Source organism: Balaenoptera acutorostrata, chromosome X (genome assembly GCF_949987535.1).
Source record: "Balaenoptera acutorostrata chromosome X, mBalAcu1.1, whole genome shotgun sequence".
In the NCBI taxonomy this organism is placed as follows: domain Eukaryota; kingdom Metazoa; phylum Chordata; class Mammalia; order Artiodactyla; family Balaenopteridae; genus Balaenoptera; species Balaenoptera acutorostrata.
This window is the reverse complement of record NC_080085.1, coordinates 101,757,583-101,764,657: the sequence shown is the minus strand read 5'-3', so window position 1 is coordinate 101,764,657 and position 7,075 is coordinate 101,757,583. Positions and strand designations below refer to the sequence as shown.

The following is a 7,075-nucleotide window of genomic DNA, read 5'->3' as shown; positions in this document are numbered from 1 at the left end:
TGGAAGCTCAGAATTTCTCCATTTTTAATTTTTCTCTTGGGTGTACTAAAAATGAGTAGATGCTGCTAAGATTTGAGTAATAGTCTGTCCTTGCCTTACTACAACATTTTCCCTAAAATGAGTTTTAAGAATCAACAAAAGAGCCAAGACAAAAGGTAGTTAGGGTCAGAGGATGAGTTTGATCTGCCCTTAGATCTAGGCCAAAAAACATAGAGAAAACATCAACAAATCACTGATGAAATCAATAGGGGACTCACCCATCTTCTGGGTACACCACTGCAACTTCTGCCAGCTCATCTTTAATGGAAAGGCTTCAAGTGCAGCCATTATCAACCCCTCTTCATGGATCTCGAAGTTCTTAGTTCTCGCATACTTGTCGGGGGATGGTAGACAGCCATCTTCCCTTGACCACCATAACACTTTATATGATCTTCCAGACTCTGAAGTCCTTGCTCCATCAAATGAACAATCTTCTGGTAGCAGAATTCCATGCAGCTACCAGTTGCATAATTCTAGGCAGCAGCAAGTACACAACACTATGCATGGGGCCGTAAACACTGTGGAGTACTTCTGCAAACTCCTGGGTCCCAGGGAAAAGCCTTGAAATGAGTACTATCAGTTGGCAAGAAAGGTATGTGAATTACCTGGGAGTCTGGGGTAGCTTCTCAATGCCATCAGCTTTGCTGCCAATCCAAATAGCAAGGGCTTATAGGGAAAAGAATCTGAAAAAGAATATATTGATATCTATATCTATATATATCTGAATCAAGGTACTGTACACCTGAAACTAACACAACATTGTAAACATTGTAAATCAACCATACTTCAATAAAAAAATAAAAATTTTAAAAACGTGGAATGATAAAATAAATAAATAGATGAATAAATAAAATAAGTTTCCTTACAAAAAAAAAGAATGGAGGAACTCAGTAAGATGGCTAGGTACAAAAAATATAGAAAAGCCAATAGCTTGCCTGATTGGCAACAATACCATTGTATGGATTTCTACAAATCGCTGGGGAAAAAGGGGCCTGAGAAATGTCAAACGATTCTGTCAGAATCTAAGAAGAATGGGAAATGAAAACCCACTTCATCTGAAGAAGGTGGAGGAAGAGGACCCTGCAGGAAGGGACTCCACATTCCAAAACTCATCCCTATGAATTCTGTAATATTTATCACTCCATGATTTCTGAGAACACAGTGTGGCACCGTAACTAATTCTCTCCTATATTACTATAAATGAACAAGAACAGTATAAAAAAAAATAGGAAGAGCTCATTTTTGTCACATTGATAAGAAAAATATAAATTATATAGCATTTTGGTCTGTTTCATCAGCTTAACACCTTCCGGTTTTTGCCTTTTTCCATGTAACCAGCAAAGCTACTCTCCATCCTGTTGCCTTCATATGGGTGCAAAGTTATTTATCCAAGTTCTCAGTTATTTTCAGATCATGTCCCTTTATCATGTGATAAAGGACTCTTGGAGGTGTAATCTGAGATAAGACATGAAGTAGACTCAGGGCTAATCCATGAGACATATAAACATTTGTCTTCAAATAAGGCAGGTAATTCATTACTAGCTAAAGAAATTGTGCCCTCATCCTTCTTCTCAGGGAAATGTACTGATGAAGGAAATCACTTGTCTAAATGATTATCACCTTCCCTTTCCCTGGAGTAAGTTTGAGTCAGGGAGGCATAAAGAAATGTTGGGAAGCAGAGGGAATGAGAAAAGCAAAGAAGAGGAGGTATTCCTGCAAGGGAAAGTGCCTTTAATTCACACAATTCAGCTTCTATTTTTCTCAATCCTGTTTCTGAAAATCCAAAATGGTTTTTAAGTTTTCTTAGGCTACTATTTACCCCATAAATATCACTAATTCATTTGTGTGGGATGAGGCCTAAGAACTCCAGAAAACATGTTACTCTATCCAAATCAAAAGAATCACCCTCAAGCAACTGCAATACTATATTCTTATATACCCATCCAAAACATGATAGACAGATATTACACTTTTAACAGAAAGACCTGCAGGTAACATTTCTGTCTTCCAATATTTTCCAACAATATAGTGAGCCTGACTGGATTTCAGAGCTCATATTACCCATGTTTATTTGATACTAAAATCTTGAATTTGGAAAGGATTGTTCAACTGATTAGTATTCTAAAAGAGCAGAGAGCTATAAAGGAAACTTTTTATAATTCTGGTTCTTTTATCTGACTGTTGTGTGGTGATCAACCTTCAGCTGGTCTGCTCAGCTGAGGAACTGGAAGACAATGCCATCCTCATCAACAAAACTGTTGGGTAAATATAATTTAAAACAAAAAATCTCCTTCCAACCCATAAAAACCTCTCCGCAAAGGTATGTGAGAATGAAAACAATTTTATTACTGAATAAGCATTAAACCAAAATGTGATGGATATCATGACACAATCCACTAAAGGGATTGCAAAGACAGAAAGAAATCTCACTTTCCTATATAGCTAAGTGAATACAACCCATTACTTTAGGTAGGTTTTTTTTTTAATTTTTAATTTTTTTAAAAAACATCTTTATTGAAGTATAATTGCTTCACAATGGTGTGTTAGTTTCTGCTTTATAACAAAGTGAATCAGCTACACACGTTCCCATATCTCCTCCCTCCCGCATAATTTTTTATTTTTTTAAAGAAATTTTTTTTTAAATTTTATTTATTTAGTTATTTATTTATTTATGGCTGTGTTGGGTCTTAGTTCCTGTGCGAGGGCTTTCTCCAATTGCGGCAAGCGGGGGCCACTCTTCATCACGGTGCACGGGCCTCTCACTATCGCGACAGGCTCCAGATGCGCAGGCTCAGTAATTGTGGCTCACGGGCCTAGTTGCTCCGCGGCATGTGGGATCCTCCCAGACCAGGGCTCGAACCCGTGTCCCCTACACTGGCAGGCAGACTCTCAACCACTGTGCCACCAGGGAAGCCCTTTAGGTAGGTTTTGCTATTAGAAGTCAAGTAATAAGTTAGGCTTATCTCCTCCCAGGACACAGGAGTATTGGGTGCTAACTTCCCTGATGATTACACTTAAAGGATGGCTCTCATGTCCTTTTCTAAAAATTTATTTTTGTTGAGGTAATACTGGTTTATAATATCATGTAAGTTTCATGTGTACAACATTATATTTCTACTTCTGTGTATATTACAGTGTGCTAACACCAAAAAATTTAATTTCCATCTGTCACCATACAGTTGGTCCCCTTTCCATTTCACCTTCTCCCCCTACCCTTTCCCCTCTGGTAACCACTAATCTGTTCTTTGTATCTACATAATGGCTCCCATGTCCTTGACAAAACTTTCCTGAGCTGGGAGACTGATGAGCAGCTTATTTAGGCATTAAATAGGTTTACATACATTTGAAAAGGACAAAGAAAGAAATTCGGAAAAATAAAGGGACAAGAAAGAAGTCTCCTGATTTTCAACACAGAGAATCAAACCTCTTATACTTAACTTATATTTTCCCTTATATCCTCCTAAAAATACTTCTCACTTTCATCATAACCATAATCATCAACATAATTATAACTACTATCACCCTCACTATTCTCACAATCTCATCCTCCTCCATCTCACCATCATCACCATGACTATCACCTATCACTATCATTACCAACTTCACTTTAACCATCATTTTCATAAACACCTTTAGTATCTTAATCATCACCATAATCATCAACATCATCACCAACATCAGCATCACCATCATCATCAACACTATCATCATCTCCCTTATTATCATCGCTATCTTCGACATCTCCATTCTCAACATCATCTTCATCACCATTATCTTCAACATAACAATTCTTACCAAATTCATCTTTATTAATGTCATCATAATCACCATCATATTTATTATTGCCATCAATGTCTTCCTTATAAATATTAACATTACCAGTTGCAGCATTGCTATGGTTAATTTTATGTGTCAACTTCACTGGGACACAGGGTGCCCAGATAGTTGGTCAACATTATTCTGAGTGTTTCTGTAAGAGTGTTTTTGGATAAGTTTAACATTTAAATCCACACACAAACAATGATCATGCAACACTTCAAGGAAAACGAAAAATCAAGGTAACATGACACCACCAAGGGAACACAATAATTTTCCAGTAACTCGACCCAAAGAAATGTAGATCTATGAATTGCCTAATGAGAAATATAAAACAGTACTTTTAAGGGAGCTTAGCAAACTACAAGGGGACATGGATATACAGTTAAACAAAATTAGGAGAACAATATAAAAACAAAATGAGAAATTGAATAAAGAAACAGAAATGATAAAAAAGAACTAAAAAGATATCCTGGAGCTGAAGAATGCAATGATTGAACTGAAAAATTTAATAGAGAACTTCAACAACAGACTTGATCAAACAGAAGAAAAAATCAGTAAAATCTAAGCCTGGTCATTTGAAGTTAGCCAGATGGAGGAACAAAAAGAAAAAAGAAGGAAAAAAAAAAAAGACAAGAAAGCATATGTGACCTATGAGGCACAATCAAAAGAATGAATATATGCATTAAGGGAGTACCAGAAGGTGGAGAGAGACAAATGGACAGAAAGCTTATTTAAAGAAATAATGGCTGAAAACAACCCAAGTCTATAGAGGGAAATGGACACCAAGACTCATGAAGCCCAAAAGTCTTGACATAGGTGTAAAGAAGTCTACATTGACAAATTATAAAAAGGCAAAGACAATGAGAGAATTTTGAAAGCAGCAAGAGAAAAGTGACTTATATACAAGGAAGTCCCCAAGAGACTATGAGTGAATTTCTCAGAAGGAACCTTGAAGGACAGGAGAGAGTGGGATGATATATTCAAATTACTGAAAGAAAAAAACTACCAACCAATAACACTGTACCTGGCAAAACTGTCCTTTAAGAATGAAAGAGTGATAAAGACTTTCCAAGACAAAAACTGAGGTAGTTTTTCACTACTAGCCCTGTGTTGCAAGAATTGCTAAAGAGAGTTCAAATTGAAATGAAAAGATGTTGATCAACAACCCAAAAGCATATGAAAGTATAAATTCCACTGCTAGAGGTAAATACGAAGACAAACTCAGAATATTTAATACTACAATAGTGTAATAGCATAAATCTTTTTTAACACTAGTATATAAATTAAAAGACAAATGTAGTAAGAATTATAAGCACAGAAATTTGTTAATAAAAACACAATACAGAAAGAAGTAAAATTTGACATCAATTATGTAAAGTATGAGGGGGAAATATATGGTAGAGTTTCTGTACACAATTGAAGTTCAGTTTTATCAGCTTAAAACTAAAAATGGTTGATGTGAACCTTCTGGTTACCACCCAAAAAAAGTACGTAAATACACAAGACGAAGAGAAAAGAATCAAAGTGCCTAATACTGGAAAAATCACCAAACCACAAAGAAAGACAAGAGAGAATAAGACAGGAAGAAGAAAAGTACAAAAGAGACAGAAACAATTAACAAAATGGCAATGGTAAGTCCTTACCTATCAATAAACACTCTAAATGTGAATGGGGTCGGAAACATGGCAGAGTGAGAAACTACCTTTTCCCTCTCCTTCAGTCTACAACAAGTAAAACATCCACAACTCAAAAAAGGTGCTTGCGCCCAAAACAACAGGATGTCAGAAAATTCCACACATCTGTACATCTAAATGTGGGTGGATTGGAACACAAGGAGGAAGTAGAACTGAGGGAACAGCAGAGATGGAGCCTGCAGTCCTAGTTCTCTAACCATAGCAGCAGAGCCCATACCTTCAGAGAACCCAGTAGCACCAGGGAAGGCAGCACACATGACTCCAGCCACCCAACCACACCAGCACCTGTAGCCACAGGTAACTGGGCAGCAGTAGCAGTGGGGCCTAGGACCCTGTCCCTCCAGCCACTGAGGAACCACAACCAGGGCCCCTGCCCCCCACATCTGCAGTGTCAGAGCCCATGAACTTCACAACAAATGACCAACCCACAGCTAACATCATAATGGTGAAAAATTGAGAACTATCCTTCCAAGATCTGGAAAAAGACAAGGATGCCCACTCTCATCACTCTTGGTCAACATAATATTGGAAGTCCTAGCCAGAGCAATCAGGCAAGAAAAAGAAATAAAGGGAATCCGAATTGGAAAGGAATGTGTAAAACTGTCACTATTTGCAACTGACATGATTTTATCTATAGAAAGCCCTAAAGACTCCACCAAAAAACTCCTTGAAATAATAAATGAATAGAGTAAAGTTGTCAGATACAAAATCAATATACAAAAATCTGCTGCATTTATATATACTAACAATGAGCTAGCAGAAAGAGAAATTAAGGAAACAATTCCATTTACAATTGCAACAAAAAAGAATAAAATACCTAGGAATAAATTTAGGAGGTGAAAGACCTATACACTGAAAACTATAAGACATTGTTGAAAGAAATTGAAGACGACACAAATAAATGCTCATGGATTAGAAGAAGTAACATTGTCAAAATGTCCTTATTACTTAAAGCAATCTGCAGCTTCAGTGCAATCTCTGTCAAAACACCAAGGACGTTTTTCACAATATAGAACAAAAATTCTAAATTTTATATGTAACCACAAAAGACCACAAATAGCCAAAGCAATTCTGAGAAAAAAGAAAAAGCTGGAGGTATCACACGCCCTTATTTCAAACTATACTACAAAGCCATAGTAACCAAAACAGCATGGTACTGGCAGAAAAACAGACACACAGATCAATGAAACAGATCTATGAATTGCCTAATGAGAAATATAAAACAGTAGTTTTAAGGAAGCTCAGCAAACTACAAAATGTCCTTATTACTTAAAGCAATCTACAGATTCAATGCAATCCCTGTCAAAACACAAAGGATGTTTTTCACAAAATAGAACAAAAAATTCTAAATTTTGTATGAACCACAAAAGACCATAAATAGCCAAAGTAATTCTGAGAAAAAAGAAAGAGCTAGACAATTGATTTACAGCAAAGGAGCAAAGAATATACAATGGAGAAAGGATAGTTTCATCAGTAAATGGTGATGGGAAAACTGGACAGCGACATGCAAAACAATCAAACTG

At 36.6% G+C, this 7,075-nt stretch overlaps 1 long non-coding RNA gene across 1 annotated transcript in view; it reads right to left on the bottom strand.

Annotated features, from left to right (window-relative positions):
• Positions 1 to 617: 617 nt before the first annotated feature.
• LOC130706382 (uncharacterized) overlaps positions 618 to 7,075 on the bottom strand; it is a 44,671-nt gene continuing 38,213 nt past the window's right edge. Inside the window, exon 4 of the long non-coding RNA XR_009006652.1 lies at positions 618 to 722. This is a non-coding gene — a long non-coding RNA (uncharacterized LOC130706382). The remainder of the gene's footprint in view (positions 723 to 7,075) is intronic.